At 45.8% G+C, this 12,560-nt stretch overlaps 1 protein-coding gene across 1 annotated transcript in view; it reads right to left on the bottom strand.

The window, feature by feature from the left end:
- Positions 1-10,579, bottom strand: part of BRD4 (bromodomain containing 4) — an 87,814-nt gene extending 77,235 nt beyond the window's left edge. Inside the window, 1 exon segment of the mRNA XM_059888518.1 lies at positions 10,381-10,579. The gene's annotated coding sequence lies outside the window, so the exon portion shown is untranslated.
- Positions 10,580-12,560: the final 1,981 nt, after the last annotated feature.

Genomic DNA, 12,560 nt, shown 5'->3' with positions numbered 1-12,560 from the left:
GTACAGCTCCGTGTATCTGCTAGATAGAATGCTGTTCCATTCACAAATCACTGAAGAAAGTCACTAAGATCTTAAAATTTACTCCACTGAATTTTTAAAACAACATGCACTATTCCTAGAAGTAATACAAGTTATTTTCCATCCTTTGACAACTCTGCCCCAATTACAAAGCATGAATTATTCAAGTTAATAACACTGAGTTTCCCCTTCCTTGTACCAGACAAAGGATTTGGAAGAGAGAAGAATGGTATCATGCACACCACCTGTGCAGCATGCTTCAATCCCTAAGCACAAACATATCACGCTGAAGAATGGTTATTTTCTCATCCCACAAGTTCTCCCTCAGTCTGAAGGTTCAAATGCAAGCATGGAAAAAAGGTCTCACAGCTAAGAGCAAGCACTAAGACACAGAAGGGACCACAGCCACGAGTCTTTCTAAGTCTATCCATACGCAGCACGACCAAATGATCAGGCTAGCTAGCAGGCCACTGGATTCCCTTCTGCAGCAAAGCCTCCAAGCCAACACCAAATCCTGGAAAACAGTTTTATGAACAGCAGAAGTTGCTTCAGCGAAGAGCCCTAGAACAAAAACCTTCCTTCATCTGCAGCCACTGCAATAGGCCCAGTCTGGCATTTTGAGACATTCCTCATACCCAACAAAGAGAGCAAGTTGAAAAAGAGGGGTGTAGAAGGCTCCTGGGCAGATCTGCACCAAAGCTGACACAGGTTGACAGCTCTGAGAAAGTCTCTGGAGGGTTTTCCACAAGGATAAACCAAAATGGGTGCTCCACATTGTTTCCTAGGGTCATAAAAATTGCAAATGTTTGGAAAAGCAGGATACATGCAAAAACAAAAGTCTTCAAAATCATCAAGGGTCATTTAATAACATAATAATTTCTCATTCTCAAAGTAAACTCCAGGAAATTCATTTTAGTACATGCTTCTTGGATGGGCTCTAGGGTTCTAAGAAATGCCTCTACCCCTAACTATTCAATGTTCACACATACGCATTTTTCTGGAGAAAGGATCCACAGCTTTGTCACCTTTTCAAAGGGACCTCCAACCTCCCCTTAAGTTAAGAACTGATGCTCTAATGAGAAGCAGAGCTGATCTATCTTTGGCCACTGGATCCTCAATTATTTTGAGTTCCTTAAAGAACTGAATAAATCCAACAGAAAGAACTGTAGGAAGATGATTACTCTAGCAATGTTTAACACTTGTTTTTGATTATGGAAATCTGAGTAAGCTTTCTGTAATACTAGAGGAATGCCAAGCAGCAGACTTTACAAGAATTTAAGTATAGAAACAGCTTAACAAATGGCAAAATTACAAATGTAGTTTTTGTGTGGACAAAGATGATCCAGTCTACTGAAATATTCTCCATTACAATTTCATTCATGAATGCATATGCTGATGTTTACCTACCTGGTCTATTAACCCAGTCTTCCCCTGCACTTCCTTCCATGTTATAAGCCTATCTCACCCCTGTGCTTTCTGAGGGCTGTTTACTGATCAAATTAGGCTCTATCACCAGCGGCTGGAGTCTTCTTGCCCACCCAAGAGACTACTGAGACTTGGCTTGACTCCTCCCTGAGTCCCCATAGCAAATTCCTCTGTACCTGAACCTGGTATAAATCATGTCTTTCATTTAATTCTGGACCAAGGATTTGGAATACCCACATCCTTAACTATCTTCACTTTATCCTTTTTCTTGAGTAACTCGTTATAAGCTAATTGCAGCTAATTCTGGTTTTTTATTACCAAGTATGGAAAATTAACTTCCCTTCAGCCAACCAAAATTTATTGCTTCAAAATAGGGGATACACTCTACTTCAAACATAAAATGTAGACTGTTCAAGAAAAATATCCCATCTAGCATGGCTCACAATGAGGAGCAAGATGCTGCTGGGGTCACCACTGGAGGTAAGCAAGTGGAGGGCAGAGATGAATCAATGTGTTATGTTAGAGTGAGGTGGCTTGGCATTCCCACTCTGAACATGGTCAGGGATGGGCAATGATCCAAGCCAGTGTCTTCTGTCATCAGAGCACTACTGGGGAAGAATCATTCTTGACCTTGAAGTCAGGATATTAGAGATAAAAAACAGCTCTGATGTCCCTATTTGAGTCCCTGATTTCAGCTGTGCCTGAGGTCCACTCTAGACCTACTACATCAACCAGCAAATTCCATTTTGTTTCAACAAATCCCCTTTTGTTTCATGTTTGTTATTGATACCATAAGTAAGTAACCAATATAGCCATTTCCTTTAGAACTAACATCTTTCTTGATTAAAAAGTTGGGAGGACACTATCTCAAGAGCAAAAATAACTTGCCCCCCCCAACACATACACAAAATACTCTTTACATACTTACTGTTTTGCTTGTTGCAATCTGCTGACAGCCTTCCCCACATGCTTCCTCCTCAACTTCCCCATCCCACTCTACCCTCCAAAGAGCTTCTAGCAGGCACAGCACAAGGAAGAAAAGAAACTAAAGATCAATGCAGTTCACATGCTACTAGAAAGCATATCCAGAATAATCACCTTGGGCAAATGATAAAGAAATAGATTGTAAAATAACCACCAAAAAAAGAAAGAAAAAAAAATTCAAGGTACCCACAGTTAACAATAAGTGGTATCTAAAACAAGGCTATTTCATACTAGTCTGAAAAGATTCACAATAGGAAACAGATTTCGCCGTGTACACAATACACAGAATCACAGCAAATGTTTTATGAAATACCCTTGAATGTGTAACACCCTTTGACATTTCCTTTTTCTCCCCCCTTAAACAATGATTGCAACCTACTAAATTCATTTCATAATCCAGAGTTTGAAAAACAAGACCCGAAACAAGAATTACTTTCTCTTAAAACCTAGACTGTGGTCAAAGTTCACTGGAGCCCAAATCTATTACCTCATTTTACATATGAGGTATTGTTTTTACATTGTGAGCTATGGTTTTTCCAGTGGTCATGTATGGATGTGAGAGTTGGACAATAAAGAAAGCTGAGCACCAAAGAATTGATGCTTTTGAACTGTGGTGTTGGAGAAAACTCGAGTGTCCCTTGGACTGCAAGGAGATCCAACCAGTCCATCCTAAAGGAAATGAGTCCTGAATATTCATTGGAAGGACTGATGCTGAAGTTGAAACTCAATACTTTGGCCACCTGATGCAAAGAACTGATTCATCTGAAAAGACCGTCTTGCCAGGAAAGACTGAAGATGAGAGAAGGGGACGACAGAGGATGAGATGGCTGGATGGCATCACTGACTCAATGGACATGGGTTTGAGTGAGCTCTGGGAGTTGGTGATGGACAGGGAGGCCTGGCGTGCTGCAGTCCATGGGGTCGCAAAGAGGTGGACACAACTGAGCTGAACTGAACATATGAGAAACTGAGGCCTGGAAGGATATGCAACTTGTCCAAGGGAGGCACACAGCAGATCCAGAGTCCAGGCCAGCTCCTTCCTTCTCTCCCTCTTGTGCGCGGAAGCGCCGGCACATGCTCGCACAACGTGCACTGGCAGGTTCACACTCTATGCAGTCCTCTGGTTTCAACCTTCAGAATTTGCTCACCTGAAATGTATGTCTCCTCAAACATAGTGGGAAATGTTTTAAGTGTAAAATCCCCCAATTTATCTTACTCTCTCTCTTTTACACAAAATAATCTCAAAGGCCAACTCGCCTGTAGGCATGTATGTGTTACTGCCTGGGGTATGACAACTGGGGATGTTAGCCACACACAAAGACACAGAAACTACTAATTCCTGTTTCTAGAAATTGCATAATACCAAACCCAACACCTCTTCCTGGCAGTGCTTCCACAATGTGCCAGTGTCTCTTGGCATGACAGCAACTAGAAACAAATAGTTTCAGCCTTAAGCGCACACCAAGACAAGAGAAGTGACCACAGGCACAGTGAGGCCTGCTCAGCTATTCTTGAACCCCTTCGGCAAAGCAAAAGCAGCACTCTCCCCCACCCCAAACAAATATAGTACAAGTCAGAGACCCCCTTCCCTTCCCCATCTTAATACAACCCAGATGCCAGGCACCCCCATCTTTTGTCTACCCAGTCAATGCTTAAACATACACACCCCATTTTACCAGTAAGGAAACTGAGGTGTAGGGAGATTATGTAACTTGCCTGAGGCTGAGGTCAAGGTCAGAAGGAGGTGGGGCTGATCCCCCGACATGGACTCCTCAGTTCTCCCTTTTCAGTACGCAGCTCCACCCAAGCCCAACTCTGCTAGCCATAGCCCAAAGTCCTGAAACTTCCTACATTGAGAACAGGCCAACACTTGTCAAGGAACAGATCACAGAATAACCTATACCTAGGATGACCTTTAAAAAGCCTTTATTTGTAAGTATGTCACAGATCAAAAAGAAGAAATGCATATTCACTTAGGTGCTCTGAATTTTCAGTTAAATGCTCATATCTGATCAATATCTGAAAAAAACAGACTCTTCAATTGGGTTTCACAGACATACACAAAACGCATTCCACATGGAACTGGATCCTGACAGCCCCTAGTAAAAGTGACTGGCATTGACTGGTTTTCTTCTGGTCAATAGGCCCAGAGTCCATCAGCAGGGATTTAGCCTCCCAGCCAGGAACTCCACTTTCCTGGCCCACCATACAACTGCCTGCCTCCTTTCCAAGGAGTCCCTGACTTGTGATACAAACCTTCCTGGAGACAAGAATCCTTTCACCGAGTCCAAATGTCAACATACTTTAGAGTCAAAATAGGCAGGGAAGATATAGAAAGATGCTGTGCTTGTGCTTTGGAAAAACTTCCTCGACCAGCAACTTTGGACGACTGTTGCCATTGTTCACATAACCAGGTTTTAAGGAAATGGTTAAGTTTCATCTTAGGACTGAGAATACACTGGACCACCTTCCCCAGCTGGATCATTTCTCCAAAACTATGCAGCCACCAATAGCCCAAGGTGGGCACCCCCAGAGCTTGCTGAATTTCCATTAATCCCATTACCCTCCACTTTTAATCTCATTATCAGCTAAAGACAAATTCTCACTTAAAAAACCCAATCCACACTTTAAATCACCTCCCCCACTGAGCTCTACTCAAGAGTTCACTCGAAGGAAGACACAGCACAAAGGGGGATCTGAAAGGCACCTCGCTGATCTTGGTGTCACCTGATGACACAGTGTCCAGGCATGTCAGCTGGCACATCTTCCGAACCCTCAGCTGCTCCACTTTCTAATACCTGGCTGCCTCTCCCCACTTCTGTTCTTCACCCTGGGTAATGACAGCAAATAACCTTGAGAGAGCACCACCTCACTTTACCCTTAACTGAAAGATGGACAAGTGAAGTTTGGGGAAGGTTGAGTGACAGGCTGAAGGTCACACAGCAGGCAAGAGGGCCAGGATTCAAACTGGGGTCTAACAGTGCCACCCTGGCAGTATCAGTCCTTGGAGAAGGTCAGCAAAAATGAGACAGGACTGGATGCCAAGAGGCTGTTCAAGCCTTTCCCAGAGCATTCATATTACACTGGACTTCTATCACGGAGTCAGGAATTCTGAGACCTGATTTCAGGAAGCAAAGTCCAACTCTGGGCAGGAGAGAAGAAAGGTCAAAGGGCAAGATCTCGGAGACACTTCTGCTTCTCAGAACGCTTCACAGAACACAAAGACCACACTTGGGTTTTACCTAATTGCTATTTGTTGGGGGTTGGGGAACTGTTAAAAGCCTCATCCTTATAAACAAGACACTGTAAAGTTTGACTGGATAAAAGGAGAGTCATAGAACTTTTCCAGAAAACTAAATTGTACCAAGTTTCCAAAAACACACCCCCTCTGGTCTGGTAATTTCATTTCTAGATATGAAAAAAGGGGAAAACTTGAAAATCATGACCAGAAACAGCAGAATTATGGTATGTTCACATAATAGAATTTTAGACACCGACTTAAAATAGAGCATTTTGGAAATGTTCACAGTGCAATATTTTTTGAAAAGTTAAGCACAAAATACCCTTACAATCTCTTTTGCAGATGATGTGGACCAACCAGTGCTATTACAGGACAGATGGACAGATGGCTACTTTGCCCTAACTTTGAGACTGAACTCACTCTTCATCTATTTCTTTAGAATGGAATACATCCCATGATTTACACTGGGAGACGTGCATGCAGTTTAATCAAGTTTAATCAGTTGTAGCCTGTTTGGACTGGGGGAAAAAAACAACCCTAAGTGTTTTTAAACACTTTACAGCAACGGCACAAGTCTGGAGTGCATCTTCCTGACTGTTCTCTATGCCTCATCAGCACTTCGCGCTGTTCTCTAACAATTACAATTAAGAAATCAAATGGGGATCAAACCATACAGACTGTACCACATGTCAACACGCTGACATCCTTGTACTTCCATTCCCCATTCTTTTAGATGGCTACACCACATTCTATTAAGGTTTTTCTTTTTTAACCCCTCCATGAAAGTACTAGAAAAATCACTGCAATAAAGTCATTGAGCACGGTTAAGTACCATGACCTAACAATTCCACTCCTAGCTATCCACCCAACAGAAATTAATACAAAATGTCCACACAAAAATTTGTACGTGAATGTTTGGAGCAGCACCATTCACCATAGTTCAAAAAAGTGGAAACCCAAATACCCATCAACTGAAGAACAGAGAAATAAAATGTGACATATGCATATAAGGAAACAGTATTCACTCATAAAAGAAATGAAGTACTGATTCCTGCTGCACCATGTAAAACCTTGAAAACATTACACCAAGTAACAGAAGCCAGACACAAAAGGTTGTATATATTGTACAATTTCTGGAATATCCAGAATAGGCAAATTTATAGACACACAGAGTACATTAGTAGTTGCCATGGATTGAAGGGATGGAGAGTGCCTGCTAATGAATAGGGATCTCTTTTTGGAGGGATGAAAATGTTCTAAAATTGGTTGTGGTGGTGGCTGCACCATTCTGAATATACTAAAAAACCACTGAATTGTACACTGTAAATTGGTGAACTATCATTTGTGAATTATATCTCAATAAAGCTATTACAAAATGACTAAAAACAAAACAGGAAGATTTTACAATAGTATAATGCTCAAAATATACATAATTTATATTCAATAAATGTTTGGGGGTAGATACATTAAAATTATATAAGCCATAAAAAAATCATCGTACAAATATCTTTTTGTCTTCCTTTATACATAGTAGAAGCTCAAAAAATCATTGATGAAATAGATTGGTCAATCACATGAAATCAGGGCTCGATGTTTTTTTTAAATTTTTTTACTGACAAAATGAGATTCACATTAAGAAATGCTACCCATACTTAACATTACCCACTTCATCTCCCTCTTAAAATACTTTTCCCAGGTCAGGACTGAACCACAACCCAAACCCACTCACCACATTTCAAAGTGCAAAGCGGGAAATGTACCGTAGACAGGGCACAGAGGCAACTGCATGCCATGCTGCTTTGACTATTAATAAGTTTACCATAATTAGAGACCTTAACGTTACCTTAGTTAAAATTCACATTCCCTGAAAGTCACTACTAATTATGCCCACTGTTACTATTTTATTGATTTAAGAAAAATTATTTGCATGTTATTATGGGCATACCAAATTCTTCTTCAATTATCTCTCCAGTTTATTCACTCAAAGAATATTACAGCTGCTCTTCAAAGGTGCTGAGGATACACTAAAGAATAAAAATAGGCAAAGACTGGCAAACAAAACCCTACCCTCATAGAACTCACATTCCAGTTTTGTTTTTAAAGTATGACTTAAAGAAATTTTATTTATTTTTAACAAACTCATGTCTTATGAAATAAATGTCAGCATCAGCAAAGAATCCCAATTCTCACCTTGCAAATGTTCAGTCTTTTCTAAACACTAAAAATCACGAAGATTAAACATCAGCAGCAGTTTTCAATGACAAGCCCTTTTTCCCCCGTTTTACAGATGTGCCTGGAACATAAAGACAAACGTGTCTAACTTACAATTTTATTCAAAATCAGAATCTGAAACGTTGATATAGACAACGTCTATTGATACAGACGACAGTGGGCTCTCAGAGCAGATTTAACAGCCCAAGGTTTTCAAATCATGGATACCAAATGGTTTTTACTGAAAATTTAAATAAAAAGACTCCAATCTCCCTCTAAAATTCATAACCTCAAGTCATTCAATAACCTGAATTGTGTAACACGAAAATATTGCATCCCCTCCAGCTCCAAAAGCAAAAGTGCAATTTAGCTCCAAGATCACAACAACTGGCTCCAAAGGGTAACTTTTGGAAACAAAGTCTAAATTCCATTAAACAATTCAATAATTTAGTGGAAATTTTACAAAGTGGCCAATGATTCTCTTGCACTTCTTAAGTAATATTTTTTCTCATCACCCTCTCAACCAGGAAGAGTAGCCTTAAAGACACCTCAAACAGCCAACCCATCCTTAAAATGCAGTCACTTTTGCGTTCTAACTTTTCATCTGTTGGCAAAATTTCTTATCTTCAGCAATTTGGTTGGGGCTGAATTCTAGCAAGATGCACACATGTGGGTTCACGTCCTCAGATAAGACAAACTAAAACCACCTTAAGAGACTCACTCCACAGCTTGAGCCCTTAAACACTGTTTCCTACTAAGGTTAAGTGGGTATGGCAGGTAACAGGGAGCAATGCATTTGTTTCAGATCACACTTTTCTCGATTTGGTTGAGGGAAATCATCGGAGAAGTTTATCTTTCCCAGGTTGAAGACTGGGGGGAGAACAGGTCAGTTACCTAAAACCTTGGTGGAAAGATAAACCCCATCCAAATTCAACAGAAAGTAATGTTTTATCATATTACTGGCAAGGTCATAAAACAGACTGTGCCATCCAAAAACTTCTTGAAACTGGTAACATACTCATAAATCCTATTGGGAATTCCTTTCTTTACAACCTCCAAGAACTAAATCCCAAGAACCAACAATTTAAGGAACCTGACAGCCCCATTCATAGAAATCTCCCAAACATTAGTACAGCACCTAAGAGCCACTGGCTTAGAGGTACTCTGATGGTCTTTGTAAACAACGGGCAGGGAAAACCCTCTTGAAGGTAAGCAAAGGCACTTTAATTCTCATGAGGCGCAGACTCCAAGAGCTTACTTCTTGCATCCAGCACACACATAAAAAGTAACCCAAGGGCCAAGACCATACATAGGACCAGGTTGCACAAAACGTTAAATGAGTAAACAAAAATAACACTTCAAAATACAGTGCGTGATCCTGAGTAAAAGAGAGGTCAGCCACACAGTAAAAGCACATGACTCATCCACAGGCCTAAACACAAGTATCTGTACAGTCCACTACACCAGAGTGGGATTTCCCATCCTCATCCAAGCCTGGGCCTTACGGGTATCTCAGTCGGGAGAAGTTGTGCTATTTCCGTTTTGGAGGGGAGGGTCATTTTATTTCGCTGAATCACAACTCCCCCATATCCCCACCCCAAACCACCACCACGCACAATACTGCAAATAGACGAGACGGTGGCAAGGACGCCAGCGAGCACCGACCGAACAAAACAAAGCACCCAGTGAGGGGCTGCCGGGCCGGGAGTGGGTGGGTAAAGGGGGCCAGGCTCGCCCCTCGGAGCACGGCTCCCGCCCCCAACGGCCTCTCTCCGGGTAGGTGTACGGCGGCAGCCTCCTCCCTCCACCTGGGGACCAGCTCCGTTCTCCGCAGAGCTCCGAGGGACAGTCCGGAAGGTGAGGAAATGAGGGCGGGGGCGCGCTGCCCCGGCCTGAGCCAGAGGACCAAAGCTCCAGAGGGAGGGCGCGTCGGGCCGCCCCACGTGAACACCGGGGCCGAGGCCGCCCCGGGGACCGCGGCCGGAAACAGCGGCGCTCGTGACCACCACGCCGGGCCCGGACTTACCCGGGCCTGGCGCACCGCGGACTCCGCGGCGGCCGCTTCCTCCTCCCTCCTCCTCCTCCTCCTCCTCACTTGACAAAATGGCGGCGACAGGAAGTGCCGGGCGCCTCGGCCCGCCCCCTGCCCGCCCCCGGCCACCCGCCCCGCCGCTGCGCCCGCGCCCCCCGCCCGCGCCCCTGCCCGGCCGCCCAGCCAGAGCCGGGGCGCGCTGGCGCCAACGGCGGGGCGCTCGCGAGCCGCCCTGCCGCCCCGACGCCAACGGCGCAAGCGGCCCTAGCCCGGCGCGAGCGGCGCGGGGACGCGGGAGGCCCGCAGGCCGGAGCCCGCGTCGCCCCGGCCTCCCCGCCCCCGCGCCGCGCCGATGGCGTAGCTCCTGGCGCACCAGCCCCATTACGCAATGCAGGTTACGCGGATCGCGCCGCGGGCCCCAGAAGGCTGCCCCACGCCGTCTGCTGCCCCGAAGGGCACCGGTCCTCACCTGAGACGCTAGGCCGCACGCCGCCCCCGCCGGCCGCCCGCCGCCGCCCCCTCCTCTTCGGGCTGCCTGCGCGGCGCCGGGGCCCGCCCGCCGCTCCGCCGCGCTCACAGGCCCAGCTCGGCCGCGGGCACTGCCGGCAGCCGCCGCCGCCGCCGCAGCCCCCGCTTCGGCTCCTCGGCTGCGGGAGAGCAGAACAAACAGCCGTGCCGCCGCTACCGCCGCCGCCGCCAGCGCACTGACGTCACCGCGCACGCTGCGGGCGCGGTCACGCGCTGCCGCCGCCCGGCGTGCGCGCCCCAAACCGTGACCAGCGGGAGCGAGCTTAAGCGAGCTGAAGCGAGCTGGTGGCTGGGCGGTGAGTGGGGAAAGCAGGTGCTCGCGGCCCGCGGAGAGATGAGATTTCCACCCCCCCCAACCCTCCCACACCCCACACCAGACCAAGGGTGAGTGCTGACGAGAGATTTTGCACACCTGAGGTAGGGGACCGCTTCCTCGGAGGGAAGGAGCCCCGCAGAACGAGGGAGGAGTAATCTCAGACCGGGAGAGAGGACCTCGCAGACCGAGAGGGGAGATACTTCAGACCTAGAGGGGACCCCCCCCCCAGACCGTGAGGGGACCCCGAAGACCGAAAAGGATACACCTCAGACTGAGAGGGGACCTCACAGACCGAGAGTTGGGATCCTGAAGACGGAGAGGAAACACTTGAGAGCGAGCGAGGAGACATGCAGGCTGAGAAAGGGGATCCCTTGGACTGAGGGAGGGAATAGTCGGAGGGAAGGCTGAAAGTTGAGCCTGAGGGGAAACATCTGAAAACAGAGGGAGACGTCCAAAAATTTAAAAAGGGATTGATGACAGGCCCTCAAAGAGAGGGAAGACAGTGAGGATAGGCTCCACAGAGTGATGGCAGAGGCCGGGAGAGACACCTGCCTGAGGGAGGCCGCGCTGCAGGGGAGGTTGAAGGGTGTTGGAGGAGGCTGGAGTAGGATGGGGCTTGAACGTTAAGGGAGAGAGCTGCGATGGGGGCGCTGGGGTGAGGGAAGGCAGGTGGGAGAGGAGGCTGTTAGCAAGGCTGGGGTGGCATCTTTCTTGGCTGGCTCGCCAGCCACTGGGATCTAAGGACTGGAAGGTATCAGACTCTATGCCTAGGGCGCTCTCCCTGCAGTTGGCCCCCAGCTGACCTTCTCATCCTTAAAATCCAAACCACAAGCCAGCTCCCTAAAACAAAGAGATTAGGTTTAGGTTGCTTACAATTTAATGTGGTAATCCTGTTAAAATTTTCATATGGAGAGCCATAACCTCTTTTCCCCTTTTGCCCTTATTATCACTCTTTTAGCATTTTAAGTCCCATCCTTTAAAAATAGCAAACTCAGTTCTTCAAAAAAGTCTAGGTAATTTAAAAAAATTCCTGATGTCCCCTTCTTTCAGAACATATTGATACACTAGGATAGCAGTCAAATAGTTTTGACTCTCTTATGGGGTTTGCTCCCCTGAGAAACCTGTATGCAGGTCAAGAAGCAACAGTTAGAACTAGACATGGAACAACAGACTGGTTCCAAATTGGGAAATGAGTACGTCAAGGCTGTATGTTGTCACCCTGCTTATTTAACTTATGTGCAGAGTACATCATAGGAAATGCTGGGCTGGATGAAGCACAAGCTGGAATCAAGATTACGGACAGAAATATCAATAACCTCAGATACGCAGGTGATACCACCCTTATGGCATAAAGTGAAGAGGAACTGAAGAGCCTCTTGATGAAAGTGAAAGAGGAGAGTGAAAAAGCTGGCTTAAAACTCAACATTCAAAAAACTAAAATCATGGCATCCGGTCCCATTACTTCATGGAAAATGGATGGGGAATCAATGGAAACAGTGACAGACTTTATTTTCTCAGGCTCTAAAATCACTGCAGATGGTGACTGTAGCCATGAAATTAAAAGATGCTTGCTCCTTGGAAGAAAAGCTATGACCAACCTGAAAGTGAAAGTGAAGTCGCTCAGTCGTGTCTGACTCTTTACAACCCCATGGACTGTAGCCTACCAGGCTCTTCTGTCCATGGGATTTTCCAGGCAAGAATACTGGAGTGGGTTGCCATTTCCTTCTCCAGGAGATCTTCCTAACCCAGGGATTGAACCCAGGTCTCCCGCATTGTAGGCAGACACTTTACCATCAGAGCCACCA

The sequence above is a fragment of the Bos taurus genome, chromosome 7 (assembly GCF_002263795.3).
Source record: "Bos taurus isolate L1 Dominette 01449 registration number 42190680 breed Hereford chromosome 7, ARS-UCD2.0, whole genome shotgun sequence".
In the NCBI taxonomy this organism is placed as follows: Eukaryota; Metazoa; Chordata; class Mammalia; order Artiodactyla; family Bovidae; genus Bos; species Bos taurus.
Note: the sequence above shows the minus strand (reverse complement) of the source record. Positions and strands in the feature narration are given on the sequence as shown.